Raw genomic sequence first — 25,734 nt, forward strand, 5'->3', positions numbered from 1 at the left:
CCATGATTGTGTTTTCCTCAAGGGTCACAAGGCACCTAGAAGAGTAAGCAACTGACTCTTAGGCACTTGTCAACTTACGCAGAAATTGCCACTAAAATGGCAACCCCAGGGGTAAGATCAGAAATTCCCTCACTCAGATTATAGATCACCTGTTCATCAATTATACTCAATGAATAAAATATCTTTAAAAACATTATTGTCAACAAAATGATTGTTTTACAGGTATGGTGAACTGCTTTCCCATACAGTGGCACAGTGGGAAGCACTGCTGCCTCACAGCGCCAGAGACCCGGGTTTGATTCCCGGCTTGGGTCACTGTCTGTGCAGAGTCTGCGCGTCCTCCCTGTGTCTGCGTGAGTTTCCTCCGGGTGCTCTGGTTTCCTATCACATTCTGAAAGGTGTGCTGGTTAGGTAGATTGGCCATGCTAAATTCTTCCTCAGTGTACCCAAACAGGTGCTGATGTATAGCGACTAGGGGATTTTCACAGTAACTTCATTGCAGTGTTAATGTGAGCCTACTTATGACTAATAAATAAATATAATCTTAAGGTCAGAAATAATAAATTCAGGAGTATTGCAACTTAGGTCTATTCCATTATCACCACAGCATGAGGATTGTTTATTTGATTAAGAATGGAAAATATGTACAAGTTAACAAATCAGGGGTCATCAGGTGAGAGCATGTTCCCATTCTTTAAATGGTGCAAGAAATTTAATTTTTGGCAAGTTTATAAAAATAATGTTCTGAATATGAATCCAAACTCTGAAAATGTTCTAACACGATCAGTGAGCACGTAACTCAATTTATCTACCTACTAAAGAAAGGTTGTAATGTGGTGTTTTCACTATGGGCATTAAGTTCCGGTTTCCTCCCACAGTCCAAAAAATGTGCTGGTTAGGTGCATTGGCCGTGCTAAATTCTCCCTCAGTGTACCTGAACAGGCGCCAGAGTGTGACGACTTGGGGATTTTCACAGTAACTTCATTGCAGTGTTAATGTAAACTTACTTGTGACACTGATTTTTTTTAAAAATCACAGAGTGAAACTCTGAATCCTACTGATTGGCACTCTGAGTTAGACCATGAAAAGAAGTCTGAGAGATAGGCTCAGGCTTTGGTCTGACAAAGCAAGCTCACCAATTACACAAGCAGTTGTCGATAGGCCTGCCTGAAAGTTAGAGAAGGATTGTACTCAGTGATTGAAATTGCCCCAATTTCCTTTATCATCAGAACCCTTTTTTATTAATCCTCCAATTTCCTCCCTTTCTTTCTAAGCAGTTGTTGAGTTCCAATTATTTTGTGCTTTTCGGTGCCTGAGATAAGAAGATTTCTTTCGTAAATCGTGTCATCGAAGTCAGGTGACACTGCATCCTCTGCTCACTGGGATACTATAATAACGATGTGGAGATGCCGGCGTTGGACTACTATAATAACTCCAGGAGTCAGCTGTAAAGGAACAGTGCTTTATTGCACAAAATAAAGTAAGGCAAAGCCACAAGTCTGTGGTAAACACAACTGGTCCCAACTGGGACAATGGAATAATGGACCCACTCAGGGGCTTGCTTTATACAGGGTTCGGTATACGAGCTCCACCTGGTGAGTTAATTACCAATCCCCAGGGAGCTCTTATTCAATGAGTTCCACAGGGAGGTCAGTCAGTGATTTCCCATGCAAGCCTTGGGGGTTATCACAGATATCCATTATGAATAAAACACATTCACCAAGGCCAGAATTTTATGTTGCTCAAGAGGGAATGCGCCCAACCCAGAAGCACGTATAATCCCAAAGTCATCGCGCACTAGCACGATATTTCAGTTGGTGGGTATGCACAAGGGTCGGAAGCGTGCCCGCCAATAACCAAGCAGGCAATTTAGCCTATCAAGGGACCAATTGTACGCAATTGGCCCGTCGGCATTTACAGTTGGCGGGTGGGCTGATTGGCCAGGTGGTTGTTATGTTTCAGTTTCAACCTCAATCCAGGATGGGATGAACCGTCCAGACTGAAATAAAATTTTAAGAAGGTGTCAGGGGACTGAGGTTTGTGCTGCTGAGACACTTGTTTGCCGAGCTTTTTTCTATCACCTTTTATTTTTCGCAGGCCTGCAGCTCCCTGGGACAGCTCCGCAGCGGCTGTTCCCCTGAGGGAGCACATTGGAAGCATCAGCTCGCTTCCTCCCATTTCTCAGCGCCTGCCCTCTTCCCGCCCTCCTTGGCCGTGCTCAGTCCTTTCCAACGCGCGTTTCACGCTGGTTGCCCATTAATTGGCCAGCTTGCGTTAAATCGCATTCCAGGGCGGACAGCGGCCGAAAGCACGTTTTGCGTCCACTTCCAGGCCAGCAGAATGCACACCCCCGACGGACATAAAATCCAGACCATAGTTTTCAGCTGTCGGGAAGGCTGATTTTTCACCCTTGTTGGCTGGATGCAGAAAATGGCTGCCTTTAATACACCGCATGACTGTGACATTGGGCCAGGCAGCAGATCCATTATGTAGCTGATCTGTTTGTGTGTGTGACAGATGTAGGCCCTGAGGGATACTAAGCCAATATTAAGAGGCAGCATTATTGGGACTGAAAGGATGTCAAGCCTCATCAGGGAGATGTGCGGTGACCTTTGACCGACCCATCATCCTTAGTTCCCCGCCAGTTAGTGGTGGCGATTAGGACGGTGCCGAGCTGCGTCCACCTCTCTGTCATTGGCATAAATTTTGTGAGTAAAATCCAATTAAATGTTTTGAAGGAGAGATTTGTGTTTGATTGATCTAGTATTCAGAAATTTGCCTGTGTAACCAGTAGGTGAACTTTTCAGAGGTGAACTTAGTGAATATTGTTTCAACTGATTTTAACTCGTTGCAATTTCTCCCAGTGTCTACTTTCGTGCATGCTTTCAGTGCGTTGGTAAATGAAATGACATTGTGTAGTTTGCTCAGTGTCTCATAGTAAAGATTATATTGACATTCTGATGGTGTTTTAACAAACCACAACAGACTCTATATAATTCATATCATTGAAATTGGACACTAGACAGAAGTGTCGGATTTGTTCATTGCAGAGATTAGTTTTGAACTTTTTTTTTAAGTCTGTTGATTCAGACCAGGTAGCGGGAAACTGTCAAATCAATACAATTTCATTGAGATTGATTGCTTGCAAATGTTGTGTTGATGCAAAACCAGTTGGAAGCACATTAAGTTAAGTTTAACTGCCCGTGGCTCTTTATTTGCTACGGAGCACATGACGATAAATTTGTGCCTGACAGATTTATTATGGATTTGAAGTCAGTCCAACTTAGCCAAACGCCGACATGTTCGAGTGTTGCCTCATAAAGGAAGAAGCTGCATTTGTGTAGCATCTTTCAATACTTCAGGATGTTGCATAGTGCTTTACAGTCAGTGAATTATCTTTGAAGTGTACTCACGGTCATGATGTGTCTTTAGCGTCTCAGTGAGAATGTCTGAGCTCCTTGTTACCAGGGCGGCACGGTGGCACAGTGGTTAGTGCTGCTGCCTCACAGGTCCTGGGTTCGATTCCGGCCTCAGGTGACTGTGTGGAGTTTGCACGTTCTCCCTGTGTCGGCGTGGGTTTCCTCCGGGTGCTCCAGTTTCCTCCCACAGTCCTAAGATATGCGGGTTAGGTGGATTGACCATGCTAAATTGCACCTTAGTGTCAAGGAGATTTTAACAGGATAAATATGTGGGGTCACAGGGAAAGGGCATGGGTGGGATTGTTGTCAGTGCAGGCTCGATGGGCTGAATGGCCTCCTTCTGCAATGCAGGGATTCTATGATTCTATGATTTCCTTCCCTAAAGGACATTAGTGAACCAGATGAGTTTTTCCGATAATCAGCAATGGTGTCATGGTCATCAATAAATTCTGAATTCCTGACTTTTTATCTGCCATGGCGGGATTCAAATCCGGTGTCATTGATCTTTCACATCACAGTCCTGAAGTTGCCAACTGCCAGGACTCTTAGCATACCAGTAATGGATACAGATGTTATTTGCATCCTTAAGTGAATGCCTGTTGAGTTGTGTGAAGCTGTAATGCCATACTTGCAAACACCTATCACTGGGTAGCACATTCTACGAGTTGGCGAACAGAGCACACTAGATCACCAGGCTAGCCTGCCAAAAACACACAATGAGCTCTGAAAGAAAGTGTCTTCATTCTGTCAGAACTGACAAGAATTGGTCCTCTGATGTTGTCACTTGCATTTCGACTTTTCATGTACTGAGGGTGCAGTGTGATGTGTGTGCCTCCATGCCATTGTAATGTAAAGGTGCTCAGAAGAGCAAAGGCTAACATGGGACTGGAGAATAGCACCGCCCATAGTACGTTGTATAGAGTCACCTGGCAATGGACTGGTAGAAAATCTCAAGAACCAACCTGCATAGCAACAGCACCATGCATGGCAGTAACAGGGATCTGTGCATAGGTAAAGATTACCAATAAACTGTTCATGTTTAAACATGATTTCATCAATGAGGCAAAAAAAAACAAACCCATAATACAATTGAGGGGCTGGGTTGTAGAAAGGTGGAGAGGTGGCTCCACCCAACCCCCTGGAGAGGGGGAGGAAATTGGGTATATAAGGTAAAATTCATATGATTCCTTAAAAAGAGGAAAAGGAAAGATGAAGTGCTATTTATAATTGCTAACTTGTGTCTCATTGTTATTGAATACACTCTGCTTTATATACATAATCATATTTGGAGTTTGAGGACTCTGTTATCTGATACTTGACATGGGTCTTCACGACATCCAAAATATCGAAGCTGAAGACTTTGAATTGGATGGATGCAAGTGACAACGCTGCCTCACTCCTCCATTCACAGAGCTAAGAGCAATGAATCTTTCCCCTATCTGTATATGGATTTTGCGAGACCACACCTCTAGCATGAAAAAAACCGTGTGCTTCTTTCTGAGAACTGTGTGGAGTACATTGAAATTCTTGCAAAAATGAACAAAAGCAATGTTGTCGAGTTCTATAATGCCCTGTGATCTTATATGAAGAACGTATATCTTGGTATGGCTCCTGCTCTGCCCAAGACCGCAAGAAACTACAAAAGGTCGTGAATGTAGCCCAATCCATCACGCAAACCAGCCTCCCATCCATTGACTCTGCCGCTGCCTCAGCAAAGCAGCCAGCATAATCAAGGACCCCACGCACCCCGGACATTCTCTCTTCCACCTTCTTCCATCAGGAAAATGATACAAAAGTCTGAGGTCACATACCAACCGACTCAAGAACAGCTTCTTCCATGCTGCCATCAAACTTTTGAATGGAGCTACCTCACATTAAGCTGATCTTTCTCTACACCCTAGCTATGACTGTAACACTGCATTCTGCACTCTCTCATTTCCTTATCTATGAACGGTATGCTTTGTATAGCGTGCAAGAAACAATACTTTTCACTGTATACCAATACATGTGATAATGATAAATTAAATCAAATATATTTTCCTCATGGCAGTAAAATCAAGCCTGTTGCTTTTTGGCGTATATATTAACACCTAACCATTCCTCTTTAGTTTTTAAGTTAACTTGGGTGCTTCTCCTTAAAGTTAGGGAAAGGGATTGCACTTTAGAACAAGGATTTGCAATGTCATAAACAGAATACCAACCACCACACTCAGATAAGGGGGCTTCAAGTTTCTTGTTCAAGATTACTGCAAATGCTCTCACTCCCTCCCCTGCTTAACTGAAACAACAGTAAACTCATGTATGATCAACTCCCCGAGTATATGCTGTACCTTTTAACATCACTATCCGAATATATTTTGCCTCGATCTTTGATGCATCGCCCTCTTCTGGTAATTTTTGCACTGTACATTCCTGTCCGGTGCAATATATAAAATTAATCTCCTCATCTTATTCCCTGAAGTTTGGAACGGTATATACTTCAATGACTAATTTCTGTTTCATTCAGAACCAATGTAACACCACAATAGTTTCCAATCTCTAATTGCAGGTTGCCTTGTACATGTGTACAGGTTGCTCACAAGAATAACGACCGACTCTTTCTGGACAACCACCAAAGACAACCCAAGTTAATCACAGAAAACTTAAACCCCACCGATTGTATCATAGCTTGGTATTGCTTCTGCTCTGACCACGATCGCAAGGAACTCCAAAAGGTTGTGAACGTAGCCCAGTCCATCATGCAAACCAGCCTCCCATCCACTGACTCCGTCTGCACTTCCCGCTGCCTCAGGAAAGTAGGCAGCATAATCAAGGAGCCCATGCACCCACGCTCGCCCCAAAACTGGAAAACCCTGTCTGAGGTCAACGGACCTTTGAATGGTCTGCCCCCTCTGCCCGCTACAATTCTCGTGGCAGGCGGGATGGGAAAAATCCCCCCAAACTTTCTTCCGTTGGGAGAAAGATACTCAGAAAGTCTGAGGTCACATACCAACCGACTCAAGAACAGCTTCTTCCCTACTGCTATCAGACTTTTGAATGGACTTACCATATATTAAGCTGATCTTTCTCTACACCCTATCTGTGACAGTAACATTATATTCTGCACCCTCTCCTTTCCTTCTCCCCCATGTGCTCTATGAACGGTATGCTTTGTTTGCATAGCGTGCAAGAAACAATACTTTTCACTGTATCCCAATATATATGACAATAATAAATCAAATCAAACCAAACCAAATCAAATCCCACACTGGTTGTTGTTAACAAATGCTGATAAGAAAACGCAGGAACTGCTAGTGTTGGTGCATGTGTGAATGTCAAGTGAGAGTTTAGATCAAGTAACCTGTAACAAGCTGAATTTTCCCCAGTGCGCCTTTGTAACCTACTTGATACCACAACAGAATTACATAGCCAGTCAAATGATTCCCACTACATAGGGAAAAAAATTGTAAACATGATACGTGTTGTATCCTGTACACTTCTTCTATCTGGAGAAAGGATCGTAGCTCTTTGAATATTCTTTTAGTTCACTGCCTGAAGCGAACCCTGGTCCCGGGTGCTGTGAGGCAGCAGTGTTAACCACTGTGCCACCCCAATGCCGCCCCAAATGCAGAAAGGAAGAGCATTGCAAGGCAATCTCAGCCCTGGGTTAAAATCCCATGTGGTTTTCTTTTGTCTGCAAGTGCTGCTTGGAGTGTTGATTTGGGAGTTTCAGATAAGATTTATGCTACCATCCAGTGCAGACATCGCTTCTGAGTGAGACTGTGGCAGAGAGCTGCCACTCTCTGTTATTCAGAGAGTTAGTGATCTGCTGGTCTTTACAGTTAGAGCGATGACTGATGTTGTAAACATGTCAGGTTGATTTCTGTCAGAAGGATAAGGCATTACACCGATGTGCTATGAACAAGCATCCCTAAAATTAAAGGTTGCAAATCACTGTGCTGCGCCAAACAAAAATCAGTAAACTTTGTAAATCTATCATTCCTTCGAATGCTTATGTGGGCAGAATTTATTCGCCGAGATGACGTGTGAAGTCAGGGGTCCATGGCACGTTCCCTTGGCTAATTTACAGCACCAACCTCTTATTATTACAACGCAACGTGGCACTGTATGTCCTGCAGCGGGTACATTATCACCCTTGTGCCTTCTTGCCAGTTAGCATTAGATCGTAGAGCTCCTGCTTTTCTCCTGCATATCCCGCTTAATGTAGGGACATGAACTCTGATGTTGTGTACAGGACCACATCACAGCTGGCAGATTGCAGAAGCCTCTGGCTAGTTTTAAGGAATAGCCCGTCTGCCTTTCAATGGCATTTTCTCCATCAAGGGTCCCATTCTCCACCCACTGCACAACAGCTGTCTACAGCAGTTGGTAATTTCTGGAGGTGGGCTGGTTACTGTGGTGCTGCCTGGCACTGGGGCATGCTAGGGCAGCATGGTGGCACAGTGGTTAGTATTGCTGCCTCACAGCACCTGAGACCTGGACTGGATTCCCGGCTTAAGTCATTGTCTGTGCAGAGTCTGCGTGGGTTCCCTCCGGGTGCTCCGGTTTCCTCCCACAGTCTAAAAGACATGTTGGTTAGACGTGCTTGGCCATGCTAAATTCTCCCTCAGTGTACCCGAACAGGCGCCGGAGTGTGGCGACTCGGGGATTTTCACAGTAACTTCATTACAGTGTTAATGTAAGCCTACTTGTGACACTAATAAATAAACTTTAAACTTTAAAACTTTAGCAATCAGTGTTAACCTGCCATGGGTAGTGCCATCTACTGTCAGGTTTTTCAACACCTGATCTGTCACTAATCTTGCCCCAGAGCATCATTTCTGGCATAGAATCATAAAATCATACAGGTCAGAAGAGGCCCTTTGGCCCATCGAGTTTGCACTGACATGCGAGAGACACCTGAACTCCCACCTAATCCCATCTGCTAGCATTTGACCCATAGCCCTGAATGTTATGAAGTGCCAAGTGCTCATCCAGATACTTTATAATGGATATGGATGTGAGGCAACCCACCTCTACCACTCTTCCAGGCAGCACATTCCAGACGTCTGGGTAAAAAGGTTTTTCCTCACATCCCCCCCTAAAACTCCTGCCCCTCACTTTGAACCTGTGTCCCCTCGTGACTGACCCTTCAACTAAGGGGAGCAGCTGCTCCTTATCCACCCTGTCCACATCCCTCATAATCTTGTACACCTCGATCAGGTCGCCCCCTCAGTCTTCTCTGCTGCAACAAAAACAACCCAAGCCTGCGCAACGTCTCTTCGTAACTCAAATGTTCTAACAGGTAGCACCCTGGTGAATCTCCTCTGCACCCGCTCCAGTGCAATCACATCCTTCCTATAATTTGGCAACCAGAACTCCTCACAGTACTGTAGCTGTGGCCTCACCAAAGTTCTATACAACTCCAACATGACTTCCCTGAATTTGTAAATCTATGCCTCAATGAATAACGGCAATCCTTTTCCATTTTGACAAAGACCCTTGAGGTTGGTTTCTCTCCCTGATTATTTTCTCCCACCCCGCTTCTCACATTCATGTCCTTCTTCATCATACTCGCCTCCTTAATCTTCATCTGTCCCAGATAGCTTATCTCAGCTCTCCAGACAAGATTGAGATCTGATACTGGCTCAGTATAAGTGTCAAGCAAAATGTTTTTTTCTGTTAGTTTCTGCAAAACATTTTCTCCCAAGAAAACAACGAAAGCAGAATACATTTTCTGAAAATATGAGCAATATTGCCGCATTTCCACAAGATTAAATATTTAGAAGGAGCATGTAATGTCCTGAGGAGAAGAATTGTTAGAAGACTTGCCTTCCCAAAGTCTATTTTCATTTACAATCATGTGTAACTCTTAAAGATATAGTTTACACTGAGGAGCAGAACTCCAGAGATATGATAGAAAGCAGCCTGGAATTTGTATGTTCAAATTGGTATGAAAACCTTTTCTTTCTCTTCACGTTGTTACAGTCAGTGAACTATAGCCATGCCATTTTGCAAAAGCTTTCCCTCCAGTGAAGAATGACTTCAAAAAGCATTTGTATATTACTAGATGTAGCATTCATTTGGGATGAAGTAAAACAAACTCCATAAAAATGCATATCAATCCTTTCTTTAAAAACAAAGTGGGGATGAAATTGGACACAATGGGCCCGATTTTACCATTTGCATTCGAAGTGCCGAATCTGGGCGTAGTACAGATCTGACTTAGAAATCCGCTTTCAGGAGCCCCCATACGCTCTCAGCCATCTCCAGTCCGATTCGCGCTGTGGGCGGGGCTTAGCGCTGCCGGAACGATCGGAGCTCTAAACTGCGCTTGCGCAGTTAGAAAAAAATTGGAAAAAGCGCGCCCGTGTCGGTTCACTCCCGACCCGCAGAAAGCAGAGAAAGCGGCCCGGGAGTGACAAGAGGGAGCGAGGGTGTATCTCGAGGTGGCGGGGGAGGGGGGGGGTGCAGATGGATATCTGGTGGGGGGGGCAGATGGATCTCTGGTGGGGGTGCGGGAGGCGCAGGGGGGTCCGCTGCCACTCTGCGTGCGATGGGTGGGGGGGGGGGGGAGGGGGGCAGGGGTGGCGATCGGTCTGGGTAGCGGGGGGTGGTGGAAAAGGGGGACAGTGATGTGTGTGTGTGTGTCCCTTATTCATCCCCCCCACTACCAGACCGATCGCCACTCCTGCCCCCCTCCCCCCCCACCGATCACCCACAGAGTGGCAGCGGACCCCGCTGCCCCCCCCCCAGAGATCCATCTGTCCCCCCCCACCAGAGATCCATCTGCCCCCCCAACCAGAGATCCATCTGCCCCCCCCACCAGAGATTCATCTGCCCCTCCACCAGAGATCAATCTGCCCCCCCACCAGAGATCCATCTGCCCCCCCCTCCCCGAGATACATCTTACCCGCCTCCCTCCTCCCCCTCCCCTCCCCCCCCAAGACAACGATCCAGCCTCACTCCCCCCACCCCTCCCCAAGACAACGATCAGGCCTCACTCCCCCGCCCCTCCACCTCCAGACGACGATCTGACCTCACTCCCCTCCTCCCCCCTCCAACCAGAGAATGATCTGACCCGCCTCCCTCCTCCCCCACACTGATCTGAGTCAGAGAGCCGTTGGAAACTCTGAACGCGCTCTTCAGAGGCTGGAGCACCCGACCCAGACTTTTATTTAGCAGGTCCATTACGGCGCGGTTCCGGATCGGCAAACACGGTGGTAAAGGGGGAAATGCTGATAGAGTTGGGCGGGCAGTTCATTAATTCAATTTAAATGCATGCAAATGTATTTAAATCGTCGTTGCTCCCGATTTGGGCGCGGAACGGATCCCCGCCATTCGCGGATCTCGGTAAAGTGACGATCTGTGCGGACGCGGGTGCAGGTCGCGATAAAGGCCTCACACCCGACTTTACTGCGATTTCGCGCCTGAAAACGGACGCAAATTGTTGGTAAAATCGGGCCCAATGTGGACATAACACAGGCAACATCCACTCTCTCCACCACCAACAGTAGCAGTACTGTGTACAAGATGCACTGCAGCAATTCACCAAAGATCCTTAGACAGCACCTTCCAAACCCACGACCACTTCCATCTGGAAGGACAAGGGCAACAGATACATGGGAACACCACCACCTGCAAGTTCCCTTCCAAGCCACTCACCATCCTGACTTGGAAATATATCGCCGTTCCTTTGCAGTCGCTGGGCCAAAATCCTGGAATTCCATCACCAACGGCATTGTGGGTCAACCCCCAGCACATGGACTGCAGCGATTCAAGAAGGCAGCTCACCACCACCTTCTCAAGGGCAACTAGGGATGGGCAATAAATGCTGGTCTAACCAGTGATGCCCATGCCTCATGAATGAATAAAAAAAAGTACCCATTGGTCATCTGTTAAATGTACCACTCAGTGGCCAGGATGTTATGGTCCTTCCTGCCCAGTGGGACATAATAGTCCCACTGAAGTACATGGTAATGGAATGGCCCATTGCTGGAGTGGGGAGGGGAGGTTGGGGGGTGGGGAGAGGTTGGTGGTTCAGATACATCGTGACGAGTCCCTAAAATCTTGGTCAGTATTTAATTTCACTGCGCAAGATTTTCCGTATCCCCGTGGCGTGCTTTGCAGCGGAGGCATCCTGTCAGGCTAGTGGTGGGATCTTCTAGTCTCGCCACTGTCAGTGGGGTTTATAGTTGTTTACACGCTCTGCTGATAGGGGGACGGTCTCACCGTCGATGGGACTGGACTATCCCGCCAGTGGGAACGAGCAGAAAATTCTGAACATTGACTTGAGTAGACATGAATATTGGGCATGTGGTATAATGGTTGGAAAAATTCTACCTGCTTTGTGTCCCTGCCCATGTCCAATCTCAGTACCCACATGTCTTTAAGAGGAAACCGAAGTTCAAGCAGTTTTATTTGCTCCCCAAGATGGTTCATGTGTGTGACGTTGTTATCCTGTTTTGAATTTCATGAGATCTCACAATTGGGGTCAGATAATAGAAGGAAGTAGAATAGACCATTCAGGCTTTGAACCATTTAGTTAGATCACAGCTAATCTGCATTTTAACTCCACCTACCTACCTCGGTTCCCTAAACCCTGCTGACCAAAAATCTATCAGTTTGGGGATTTTCAGTTGGGCCCCAGTTTCATGGGGAAGGGAGATCTTGGCTTCTGTGTGAAGAAATACACTTTGACATCACCTTAAATGACCATGTGCTCATTTTATGTTCATATCATAGAATCATAGAATCCCTACAGTGCATTAGGAGGCCATTCGGCCCATCGAGCCTGCAGCAACATCAATCCCACCCAGGTCCTATCCCCATAACCCCACATATTTATCCTGCAAATCCCTGACACTAAGGGGCAATTTAGCATGGCCAATCTACCTCACCCACACATCCCTCTTGTTCTGACTCCTTCACCAGAAGAAAGTTTCTGTTCTCTGCAGTATCAAACATATTTGATCAACTTAAGCGTCATTTACATCACTCACTCTTCTATATTCAAGGGGGTACAAGCCTAGTCTCTGCATTCTGTTGTCTTAATATAACCCTTTTAGGCCTGGTATAATTCTGATGAATCTGCACTGCACCCCAGTATATCCTTCCTGGGGTGTGGTGCCTATATGAATGCCATACTCCAGATGGGACCTAATCAGAACTCTGTACAGCTAGAACATAGCTTCTACCCCTTTGTATTCCAGCCGTCATAGAATAGAATCATAGAATCCCTACAGTGGAGACCATTCGGCCATCAAGTCTGTCCAACTCTTACCAGGCTTATTCTGTTACCCCAGGTATTTACCCCGCCAATCCACCTAACCTGCACATCTTTGGGAGGAAACCGGAGCACCTGGAGAAAAGCCACACAGACACGGGGAGAACATGCAAACTCTACACAGTCGCCCAAGGCTAGCACAGTGGTTAGCACTGCTGCTTCACAGCTCCAGGGTCCCGGGTTCGATTCCCGGCTCGGGTCACTGTCTGTGTGGAGTTTGCACATTCTCCTCGTGTCTGCGTGGGTTTCCTCCGGGTGCTCCGGTTTCCTCCCACAGTCCAAAGATGTGCGGGTTAGGTTGATTGGCCAGGTTAAAAAATTGCCCCTTAGAGTCCTGGGATATGTAGGTTAGCGGGATTAGCGGGTAAAAATATGTGGGGGTAGGGCCTGGGTGGGATTGTGGTCGGTGCAGACTCGATGGGCCGAATGGCCTCCTTCTGCACTGTAGGGTTTCTATGATTTCTTTCTAGATCCCTGGTACTGTGGGGCAGCAGTGCGAACCATGTGTCACCGTGCCGCCCATCATTCTTGTGATAAAATTTTGATTTGCTTTTTATATTATTTCTTGTACCCATCCAGTAGCTTTTAGTGATTTCTGCTTATCCGCATTTCCACACTTATCACCAGAGTGCCTGATCTCTCACTTTCGCATGTTGAACCCCATCTGCCCACTCAACTAAACTGCCCATGCCCCTTTGCATGTTTTTGCTCTCATGTACACCATTTACAGTTCCACCAATAGTGTCATCATCAGAGGGTTGTCTGTCCTTTAGGGGAAAAGTACTTCTTCATAATGTCACGTGAACGAGTTTGTCGAGCATTCAGCAGTACGTGCGAATTACATCCCCAGATATTCCATCCCATTCATACTCACAGGTAACATATCCACTGGTGGCACAGTGGCACAGTGGTTAGCACTGCTGCCTCACAGCACCAGGGATCCGTGTTCGATTCTCGGCTTGGGTCACTGTCTGTGTGGAGTTTGCACGTTCTCCCCGTGTCTGCGTGGGTTTCCTCCGGGTGCTCCGGTTTCCTCCCACGGTTCAAAAATGTGCAGGTTAGGTGCATTGGCCATGTTAAATTCTTCCTCAGTGTACCCGAACAGGCGTTGGACTGTGGCGACTGGGGGATTTTCACACTAGCTTCATTGCTGTGTTAATGTAAGCCTACTTGTGACTAATAAAAAAACTTTAAATCCTTTCAGCTCTTAATTCTGCAACATTAAAACTCCATGTGTGTTTATGCATCTATGAATTAATTGTGATGCATTTTCTATCTCTATAAAAAGTGAGCGCATTTTGTGTTTGATTTCTGTGTTCTGCATACAATGAGATGGGACCAGTTCCACTCATTCTTCTGAGGGAAGCTTTGCTTTTGCAAAGACATTTGTTTGTCAGGCTAATCACTGGAATATTCATCTTACAAATTTGTATAAAACACATTCATACAGGATGACAACAGAAACTTGTTGTGCAGGGCTTCCTAGTAGACATACCCTGCAGGTTCCTTTTAGCTGTTGACCCAACAGTAAGAAGGAAGTGTTGACCTTGCTGTGCACAGTGGGCCATAATTTGCAGTGGCATCTGCCGTTAGTTAGACTTGCCCTTGCAAGTTTAAGTTTTTGCATTGTTTTTTTTCACGAAAAGTTGCCGAGAAAGCGAGTGGAACATGTTGCATCAAGGGAAACACAGCATCTGGGACATAAACGAACGGGGCAAGCAATTGTGTATCTCTGTCATCAATCAGAGTAAAAGATTTTGAAATTAACAGTGTAAGGACTGAGGAGGAAGTGTAAAGTGGGTGAATTCAGTGTCAAATCAGATACAGAAAGTAAAATAGAGAGATTGTTGACACGGTGGCACAATGGTTAGCGCCAGGGATCCAGATTCAATTCTGGCTTTGGGTGTCTGTCAGTGTGGAGTTTACATGTTCTCCCCGTGTCTGCGTGGGTTTCCTCCGGGTGCTCCGATTTCCTCCCACAGTCCAAAAGTGTGCAGGTTAGGTTGATTTGCCAGGGCAAATTGTCCCCTAGATGGATAAGTTGGGGGAATTAGTGGGATAAATATGTGGGGTTGCAGGGATAAGGCCTGGGTAAGGCGTTCTTTTGGAGAGTCGGTGCAGACTCGATGGGCTGAATGGCCTCCTTCTGCACCGTAGGAAATTTATTCTATGATTGGATTCAGGTAAAAGAGAGGCAGAAAGGAAATGTCAACATTTAAATGTGACGCGTTAAAATCTCCAACAATTGAAGGAATGAGACTTTTCAAATTCTTCATGGGATGTGGGCATTGCTGTCGAGGCCAGGATTTGTTGCTCATCCCCTATTTCCCTTGAGAAGGTGGCAGGGAGCCACCCCTTTGAATTGTCCCAATCCATCCACTGTAGTTATACCACAATGCTGTTCCTGTACAAGTTGAAGGAGCTTCATATGTTCTCCCTCTCCAAAGCCATTCTGACCTTTCTATTATACAACTGTTGTGGTCACTGGCCATCCGGTGCAGAGTGGACGGCATTATCCAACCCGGCAATGGCAGTTGCTAAGTTTTCTTTTGAAGTTTTAGCTTGTGTTTGTTTTGTCTATGTTACATTGGGTCGGTAGTACCCCTTTCAAAAGTGGGACTTAGTTGGCAATGGGTTTACAAATGAGGTGTATGGTTATCCACTCACAAAAAGGGGAGAGAATTCATGCTTGGAGCATTTGGACAGAAACATTTTGGGAACTTCGGAATAACTTTCATTGAATGTTCCACCAGTTTTTCAGTGAAGACATCAGATGAAATCGTCAGTGAACTATTAACTGCAGAATGCACCTCAGAAATAGAATCATAGAATCCCCACAGTGCAGAAGGAGGCCATTTGGTCCATCGTGCCTGCACTGATAACAATCCCATCCAGGCCCTATCCCTGTAACCCCATAGTTAGTCCCCTTGACACTGAGGGGCAATTTAGCATGGCCAATCCACCTAACCTGCACATCTTCGGACTGTGGGAGGAAACCTGAGCACCCGGAGGAAAGTCACGCAGACATGGGGAGAATGCGCAAACTCCTCACAGACAGTGACCCAAGCCGGGAATCGAACCCGGGTCCTCGGCGCCGCGAGGCAGCAGTGCTAACCACTGTGCTACCCACCGTGCCACCCCTGCACTACTCTTATACTTGGCATGATTGTGACAAAAAGTGAATTATGACCAAAGCTTTTAACTCGGTTACGTCCAACCAGACAACTTGTATTAAAGTTTCCACTGTTTGTGTTGAACTAGGCTCTCTGTGTACTAAAATGGATGCAGTGCAGGAATGTTAAATGGACTATGAAGAATACAAAGGCCTCCTTTTAATCCAGGATTGCACAACTCAAGAAATAACGATGGATTAAAGGTAAGACTGATTCCATTTGTGGTTGTGATTTGTCAGTTAGATTTAGCACTTCAGAACAAATGGGTGGCACGTTGGCACAGCGGCTAGCACTGCTGTCTCATAGTGCCTGCGCCCTGTGTTCGATTCCGGCCTTGGATGACTGTGTGGAGTTTGTACCTTCTCCCCATTTCTGCGTGGGTTTCCTCCGGGTGCTCCGGTTTCCTCCCACATTCCAAAGATGTGCAGGTTAGGTGGATTGGCCATGTTAAATTAACCTCAGTGTCCGGGCCAATATTTATCCCTCAATCAACGTGACAAAAACAGATGATCTGGCCATTTACACCATTGCTGTTTGTGGGAGTTTGCTGAAGACATATTGGCTGCTGCATTTCCATAATGGCAACAGTAACAGCATTTCACAAGTGTTTCTTAGGCTTTAATGTGTTTACAGACATCCTGAAAAATGAGTCATACTTTTTTATTCATGTGGACTTCCAGGAGGCTTTTGATAATGTTTTTCACTATTAACTGAAGTTGAAGTACAAAAAATTGAAGGTTAGTTATTGACCTAGTTCAGAAATGAGTGGAATGAGCCAGAGAGTAAGGATAAGTGGCTCACTAGTGAGCATTTTATTACTCATGTAAAGTTTGCAAATGAAATCTCTGTCTTTAAGAGAGTGCTTAAAGGTACCAGCCAGGTATCCTAGAAGAACCTGTGTTGGGGCATGTATTTATTAATGGCATAGATGATGGGATGGAAAGACACATACCCAAATTTGCCAATGGAACAAAGGTAGGTGGAATGGTAAGTAGTGTAGATGGGAGTGCAACAATGCAAAGGGATATTGATAGATTAATTGAATTTCAAGTTAATTTTAATTGGGGCCCAGGAGAGGAGTGTTGCAGATAGTGCCAAATATGCCAGGGCTCAGGTTTGATGTTGTAAGTGGAGTTTCTCACCATCCAGACAGGGCAGTTAGAGATGCCAACCTGGAAGGCCAGCTTAAGAAAAATTAGAATTATGAGCCTGTGAATTCCAATCATTTTAAAGCTGGTCTGTCAGGTCGGTTTCACTGACATTTGCTGAGCTGCTGCTTCCTACTTTCGGGTAACTTCGTGGTTTATGATTTTCCATTTTCTAAAGCCCACCAGAAAGCCGCATAGCTATTCGAAGGTCAGAAGCAGTTCCCAGTCACAGCTGTTGTCAGGAGGCTCAGTTGAATATCTGCATGAAAAATGGCAAATGAAATCCCTGTAATAATTCTGGAGCCAATTGGATGCTGGGGGTGGGGGAATAAGCAGATGGTTATGTGCAGATGGTGAGGGAGTAGTGGGGGTGTGGTGGAGGAGGTCAGAGGGTGGGGGGCTGAAGGTTGATGAGGTGTGTGGCTGTGGGGGTTGGGTTGGTGGAGAGTTGGAGGATAATATTTAAGGTTCAGTAACATCAAGTTAAATGCTACACTCTCAAAAATATTTTTGAATTTAAACTAGCATATAAATTGCAGTCTAAATTGTCATTGTGTCCTAGAGTAGGCGGCATGATCATAGAATAGAATCCCTACAGTACAGAAGGAGGCCATTTGGCCCATCAAGTCTGTATCAACCACAATCCCACCCAGGTCCTATTCCCATAACCCCACACATTTACCCTGCTAATTCCCCTGACACTAAGGTAATTTAGCATGGCCAATCAACCTAACCCGCACATCTTTGGACTGTGGGAGGAAACCGGAGCACCCGGAGGAAACCCACGCAGGCATGGGGAGAATGTGCAGACTCCACACAGACAGTTACCTGAGGCAGGAATTGAACCTGAGACCCTGGCGTTATGAGGCAGTAAGACTAACTACTGTGCCACCGTGCCATCCATGATTCTAATGACTTGATGTGTCGAGCTACTTGAGGCTTGCGAATCTTGGGCCTCATCAAAATAAATGTAAAAAGCTAAAAACCAGGAATGACGAAAAACAAGGTGTTGACTCACTGTTGAGTGTTTTATTACTCTGGCTAAGTTTGAGAATGAAATTTCTGTTTATCACTAAGAGATTGCTTAAAGAAAGTTTTTTTCAAATCTCCACACCATCTCATCTGGGTTAGATGGCCTTTGTCGCCCTAACCCTAACCCTAATTATCCTGTGAATTGGGGGGGGGGGGGGGGGGGGGGGGGGTTGGAATCTTGGCTAGAGTTCTGCCTAATTTTTTTGTTAATGGAAGTTTACTGTGAGAAGGCTTTATGGGGTGAAGTTGCCAAAACAGGAGTGCATAATGATCTCACAGTGAATCATTAAGTTATGTTACACTGCACGTGATTCTCATTGACATCAATACTGTCTTTTTATCTGCTTTCCTGTTCTCCCCCTCTATCCTGATCCTTTCATGAGTTTCTGAAGTGTTGAAGTATCATGATAAGGTTGTGTTGCGTAGTAAATATTGAAAATATATTGTAGTGAGAAGCAGCAATCAGCAGAGTCTTCAGACTTGCTAATTAAAAAATGCAGTTACAATTGTGAACCATTCAGTCTTTGCCCTCTGTCCTCTTAAAAGCTGTGTTGCACAGAGACACTTGCGGGCTCCAACACTTCTCACTGACAGCAAAGACCTATGTTGTTCAATCATTCCGCTTTGTTGCGCAGGAGTCATTTGATCTTTCTACCCTGAGATTACTGATAAGATAGAATCTAATTACACTCCTTGTACGAGATAATTATATTGAATAATACTTGCACTCAGGTGAGAGAAAGACTTCCACATCTTCTACAGAATGGAAAAGGTATTGTGCAGTTTATTTGGGTGGCAAGTATTGAATTTTTCCCGTGAATATGAATTTACTGGGGGGGATGGGTATGGGGAGTGTGTGTTGCTGCGGGTGTGTGGGAGTGGTATGGGGAGTGTGTGTTGCTGGTATAAGGTGCAGAACATGTTAGCAAGGGCTGAGGCACTCACTGAAATTGGTTTTACTGTCTGCATAGTGTTATACATAACGAATGGGATATTTTCCTGTCACATTCACAATATTGCATGATGTTTTTAAAGTAAAACTTGTAGTCTCTGGTTTGTTTAATAGCCACGGTCAGATCACTTATAAGACACACACAAACTAACACTGCATCATTTCTTGATATTAATGATCCATGTTGCACATATATCGGGTGATATTTATAGCCAGATGCCAACAATGAGGGTTGTAATTTTACTTGGACCTTTCTGAGATTGGTGAATTGATTGGTGACTCTGGAAAGGGGTAAGAATATCAGACATGATTGAGGGGGAGGAATAGGAGAAGAATCCAGGGCCCACAATTTCTCTCCTTGGGCCTGATTCTAGGGTTTGTCCACTCAAATTTTGATATCATATCAGATCCATCAGAGCATTATCCCATCTGTGGCATGATATGATATCAAAATTTGAGTGGGCAAACCCTACATTATCCACTTCGGGCCTAAGAACGACAGAGTAGAACAAGGTATATCCTAAATGATGGAAAATTGGTAGCAGTGGAAGTCTGAAATTACTTGGAGATCCAAGTACACAGATAATTAAAATGTCATAAACAGGTGAATAATGAAAAAGGCAAATGGAATGCTGGCCTTTCTATCTAGAGGACTACAATAGAAAGGGGGAGAAGTCATGCTTGAGTTACACAAAGCTCTTGTTAGACCACGTTTGGAGAACTGTGAGCAGTTTTGGATATTTTGGCCTTGGAGAGAGCGCAGTCTGGATTTACCAGAATGATACCTGGACTCCAAGGATTATCCTACGAGGAGAGATTAAGCAAAGCAGGATGATAAGAATTCTTACCCTGTAATTAATAACAAGTGGGATCTTACATTCCTACTAGTGGACATAGCTGAGAATTGGCTGGCATGGTGCCACAGATGGGATAATGCTCTGATGGATCTGATATGATGTCAAAATTTGAGTGGGATACAAAGTTAATTGTCCATTGCTGCTTGATCATTTGTTATATTTACGATGCCTTTCAGTCAAGTTCACTTTAGTGTGACCTGTTACAATGACATTATAGGACTGGACTGATTGGGGTCTTTGCTGTGACTGGGGGAGCCAGGTTTTGGATTATATGAGGCCTTATATCAACGGCACTTGGCTGATTTACTACAGCCATTAGAATGTATGTGGGGTCTTGTGCTTTGCACAGTTTTCTATGCCTATGGTGCAGTGTACAACATTTAGGACTGTACAACCGACAGGGATAAATTGAGCAATTCTTAGCAAGTGAATTCTGTACAGCCCACTCTAATCAGATATATAACAATGAAAATAATCTGACAATGCCTCATGTGGTTATGACTTGCATAAATTATACAGTTTATTTGTGAAGCTTGGGACATTTTCTGAAACCACATAGAATCCTACAGTGCAGAAGGAGGCCATTTGGCCCATCGGGTCTGAACCGACAACAATCCCACCCAAGTCCTATCCCCATAGCCCCATGCATTTACCCTAACTATTCCCCCTGTCACTAAGGGGCAATTTGGCATAGCCAATCCACTTAACCCGCGCATCTTTGGACTGTGGGGGGAAACCCATGTAGACGGGGAGAATGTGCAAACTCCACACAGACGGTGGCCTAAGCATCACAGTCGCACAGTGGTTAGCACTGCTGCCTCACAGTGCCAGGGACCCAGGTTTGATTCCCGGCTTGGGTCACTGTCTGTGTGGAGTCTGCACATTTTCCCCGTGTCTACATGGATTTCCTCCGGGTGCTCCGGTTTCCTCCCATCAGTCCAAAAGACGTACTGATTAGGTGCATTGGCCATGCTAAATTCTCCCTCGGTGTCCCCAAACAGGCGCCGGAGTGTGGTGACTGGGGCATTTTCACAGTAACTTCATTGGAATGTTAATGTAAGCCTACTTGTGACACTAATAAATAAAACTTAAAACTTAAGCCGGGAATCGAACCCTGGCGCTGTGAGGCAGCAGTGCTAATGTTATCTATGGTGTCCATTAAACTGTTTTAAACAATCAGTATTTGCTATAAAGTGAGCAAAATGTACCACCCTAATACAGTGTTCAGCTGGGTTTAACTGGTGCTAAGTCGACACCAGTTTCATCATGAAATCATAGTATCCTGACAGTGCAGAAGGAGGCTCTTCAGCCCATCGTGTCTGTACTGACAACAATCCCATCCAGGCCTTATTCCCGTAACCCCACATATTTACCCTGCTAATCCCCCCCCCCCCGACACTTCGCATGGCCAATCAAACTAACCCGCACTAAGTTGTTGGACTTGAGAAAGTGGACGGTTACTGCTCCAGGTACAGGAGAGGAGATCTGCCTGTGAATACGGATCTGCCACTGAAGGTCTATTCAAACAGCAGATGTATGATTCACAGCCAGGCAATGTAGCAAGTCCTGCCGCCTGCAAATCACACTGTCAGGCTCCGAAATTGGTATCACGGTGCAGTGGACACTGATGATGGCTCAGTGGTTGAACTCGCATTCCTGGGTCAGAGGGTCATAGTTCATTCACTCCAGGACTTGAGCACTTAAGATGGACCAACACTTTAATGCAATGTTCAGACAATTGATGCGTCCGTTGAGGTAGAGGAGACAGTAAACCCAAGGCCCCGGAGCATCAGATTGAAGTGTTTCATCCTGGGGATAATTTCAGATCATTGGACCGTTATGTAATGTCATTTACAATCCAGCTGAATCCAATGTAAACCTCTTCTGCTTCAGTTATCCCCCTGTCAAATTTTAACCCTTATAAATTAGAGCAATAAGATTGCAGATGGATCGATTTTCTTTTCCTCTGACGATAATCAGTGACGAATCGAAAGCACTGACCCGATCCAACACAAATTCTGATATGTTTGATCCAGCCAGTCTGTCACTCTGATAAAAAACCTGCTTCCTCAGTAAGAGTGCCCCTTTGGGAAGCCATGAGTAAACATCATTAAGGTCCCTGATTGAACGTTGTGTCAAGGCCCTGTGTGGTTGTCAGCTCATCAAGATTACACTGTGTGATAAACGGCTTTCTGCAACACTGCTGCCTTCAGCGAGGGACACTGGAGGACAAAATCACCCGACGCTGCTGACATCATGATGGCTTCCCACCCACCTGGTTCACACTCCCAGTTAACATCGCGCTTTGTATTTATCTTCAGTGATTTCACGCTGGTATCTTTCTTGGCCTGCTGAGCAGGATAACACAGTAAGAAGTTTAACAACGCCAGGTTAAAGTCCAACAGGTTTATTTGGTAGCAAAAGCCACACAAGCTTTCCAAATAAATGCTACCAAATAAACCTGTTGGACTTTAACCTGGTGTTGTTAAACTTCTTACTGTGTTTATCCCAGTCCAACGCCGGCATCTCCACATCATGACTACCATATCATAGAAGAATCATAGAATCATAGAAACCCTACAGTGCAGAAGGAGGCCATTCGGCCCATCGAGTCTGCACCGACCACAATCCCACCCAGGCCCTACCCGCTAATCCCTTTTTTTTTACCCGCTAATTTACCCGCTAATCCCTCTAACCTACGCATCCCAGGACTCTAAGGGGCAATTTTTTTAACCTGGCCAATCAACCTAACCCGCACATCTTTGGACTGTGGGAGGAAACCGGAGCACCCGGAGGAAACCCACGCAGACACGAGGAGAATACACAAACTCCACACAGACAGTGACCCGAGCCGGGAATCGAACCCGGGACCCTGGAGCTGTGAAGCAGCAGTGCTAACCACTGTGCTACCGTGCCGCCCCACTGTGCTACCGTGCCGCCCCTCATAGAGGATAACTCCAGGATTCACAGATAACTCATAGATAACATAGAGCAGGATAACTCCAGGATTCAGCTGTGTGTTTCCCATGAGCTGTATAGCCACACACTTCACTTGAAAGAGACTGAGGAAATTGACGTTGAGAAATCACAGCAAGGCACAACTCAGAGTCTCAGCTTTTGCTAACCCGACTACATGTAATTTATCAATCGTGCTGTTTGCATCTTTATTTGAAACTTATGCAGAAGACACATTTTAAACTGAGCAAGATGGTAATGGTGACATAATAACATGAGAAATAGGAGCAGGAGTAGATCATACAGCACTGTGGCACAGTGGTTAGCACTGCCGCCTCACAGCACCGGTGACCCAGGTTCAATTCCGGCCTTGGATGACTGTCTGTGTGGATGTTCTCCCCGTGTCTGTGTGGGTTTCCTCCTGGTGCATCAGTTTCCTCCTCCAAAGATGTGCGGGTTAGGTTGATTGGCCATGCTAAATTGCCTCTTAGTGTCCTGGGGGATCAGCAGTGTAAAGATGTGGGGTTACGGCGATAGGGTGGGTTTGTTGTTGGTGCAGGATCCTTGGGCCTCCTTCTGCACAGTAGGGATTCTATGATTCTGTTCTGTGATACAGCCCTTTGAGCTGTTCCGTCATTCAATGCCGATCATGCCAGACCTTGGGCTTTCACTCCACTTTTTCACCCACTTTCCACCATCGATTCCCTGAGACACCAAACATTTGTCTATCCCAGCCTTAAAATATTCAATGATAGAGCATCCACAACCTTCTGGGGTAGAGAATTTCAAAGATTCACTGCCTTGGGAGTGAAGAAATTTCTCCTAATCTCAGTTCGAAATGATCAGCCCCTTATTCTGACACTGCGTCCCTGTATTTTAGATTCCCCAGCCAGGGGAAACAATACTGTCTAACCTGCCAAGAATCCTTTATGTTTCAGTGAACTCCAGAGAATATAGGCCCAATTAAACTCAGCCCCTCATCAGAGGACAACTCTCTCATTCCAAGCCCCACATTAGGGAACATTCGCTGAACTACCTTCAATTTAAGCACCAAGCATGTTACATCACAAGTGTCCCATTGCAAAACCAAGATGAAGGATCAAGGTTCCTAGCCTGTGTACATGTTTGGAGTACCTTGCACATAAGTGTTTGGAAGGGAGCTTAGAAACAAAACTTTCCAAACCAACCAAGTTGATTGTGAACAGTAAGGGAAGGGAATTGAGTGTTTCAATTCATTCCTCCTCCCTGTCCAGAACAGGGAGGCAAGGTTTGCTTTCACTCATGTTAATCTCTGGGTTGTGCAATTCCTCTAGATATGGAGTAAACTGATCAGGAAGAAGGGAGACATGCCGTAAGTGGGGAGAAAGCAAGCAGGTGCAGTAAAGGTACTTACCTCGTGAATCCGGCCCTTCTCACCTCCTTGTGACTGCCAGTATTCCTGGGCCTCAGCAATCTTTGCCTTTATGAATTAAGAGTGGCACGGTGGCACAGTGGACTCGGGTTCGATTCCGGCCTTGGATCACTGTCTGTGTGGAGTTTGCACGTTCTCCCCATGTCTGCGTGGGTTTCCTCCGGTTGCTCCGGTTTCCTCCCACAGTCCAAAGATGTGTGGGTTAGATTGAATGGCCATGCTGAATTGCCCCTTAGTGTGCCAAGGTGTGTAGGTTAAGGGGATTAGCTGGATAAATACGTGGGGTTACAGGGATAGGGCCTAGGTAAGATGGTCTGTTGAAGGATCAGTGCAGACTTGATGGGCCAAATGGCTTCCTTCTGCACTGTAAGGACTCTATGAAGAATAAGAATTCAGTTTTAAAGAATGGGCATTCTCCGAGTGCTCTCCTCCTAAAGTCCAAGGATGTGCAGGTTAGCTGAATTGACCATGCTAAATTGCCCTTTAGTGTCCCAAGATGTCTTCGATAGGTGGATTGGCCATGATAAATTGTCCTTTAGTGTCTAAAGATGTGTAGGTTGGGGGCATTGGCCATGGTAAACATGTGGGGTTACTGGGATAGAGTGGGAGTCAGTGCAGAATCATTGGGCCGAATAGCCTCATTCTGCAGAATGATTCTAGGAGGCACCGGCTTAAAAAAATTTAGTGACTGACTTGCCTCCTGGAAGTTAGTTGGCCACCAGCCACCCTCTCCCCCCCCCCCCCCCCCCCCAAGCCCCCAGCCCTCCTCAGGATACCTCACTTGAAACAGAAAGTAGGCAGGTTGTGGTCAGGTTTGAGAATTTAAATTATTTTCCATTCGCCCTGCCCCTAATCCACCCATCCTTGGGGCTAAACTGAGCCCGTTCCACCACATCACTGAAAATCTAAAGGATAAAAGATTACTGATGCACTGTGTCATTAGTAACAGAAAGTTAGCCCTGAAGTGGCAGCTGGATGAACCTTCCATTTTTCTAAGAAGAGAAGAAATATTGGGTCGCAACAGTCTTTACACACTAAACAACGAGTTATTGTATTTAGAAATTGTATAAATCGTTTGAGAGCCCACATCAGACTCTCTCTCTCTCTGTGTGGAATGTCCTGCCTGCATGAATTGTTCCCTATGTTAGGCCCAAAGGCCCCCTTCAGCAATTGTATTTAATTTTTAAATAGCATATATTTTACTGCAGCTTCAAAGTCGCCATTGCCTGTCATCGACAAAGCTTTGAGATATAAACAGAGGAAACGGAAACTATTTATTTCTGTCAGTTCAACAACACATGAGCAGTATGACTCATTTCCCTCCCTAGTAATTTACTTCCCTGAAGCACTGTCTGTATAATTGGCGAGCCTGGCGGCTTGGTTTCAGTTTTCCCATCTGATCGTATTTATGCCTGAGCCCCTTTTTAAGTTTGTGCAACTTTGATCCGCCGGCTCCTTCGGAACGCCACTGCCTCGTGTGCTCTGTCCTGTGAGGAGGTGTAGCCCCCAGGCGCGTTGCATT

General features: G+C 45.6%; 1 protein-coding gene across 1 annotated transcript in view; it reads left to right on the top strand.

Annotated features, from left to right (window-relative positions):
* Positions 1 to 25,734, top strand: part of akna (AT-hook transcription factor) — a 201,889-nt gene that overhangs the window by 19,714 nt on the left and 156,441 nt on the right. The window contains exon 2 of the mRNA XM_078226612.1: positions 15,946 to 16,060. The gene's annotated coding sequence lies outside the window, so the exon portion shown is untranslated. The remainder of the gene's footprint in view (positions 1 to 15,945; positions 16,061 to 25,734) is intronic.

The sequence above is a fragment of the Mustelus asterias genome, chromosome 13 (genome assembly GCF_964213995.1).
Source record: "Mustelus asterias chromosome 13, sMusAst1.hap1.1, whole genome shotgun sequence".
NCBI lineage: Eukaryota > Metazoa > Chordata > Chondrichthyes > Carcharhiniformes > Triakidae > Mustelus > Mustelus asterias.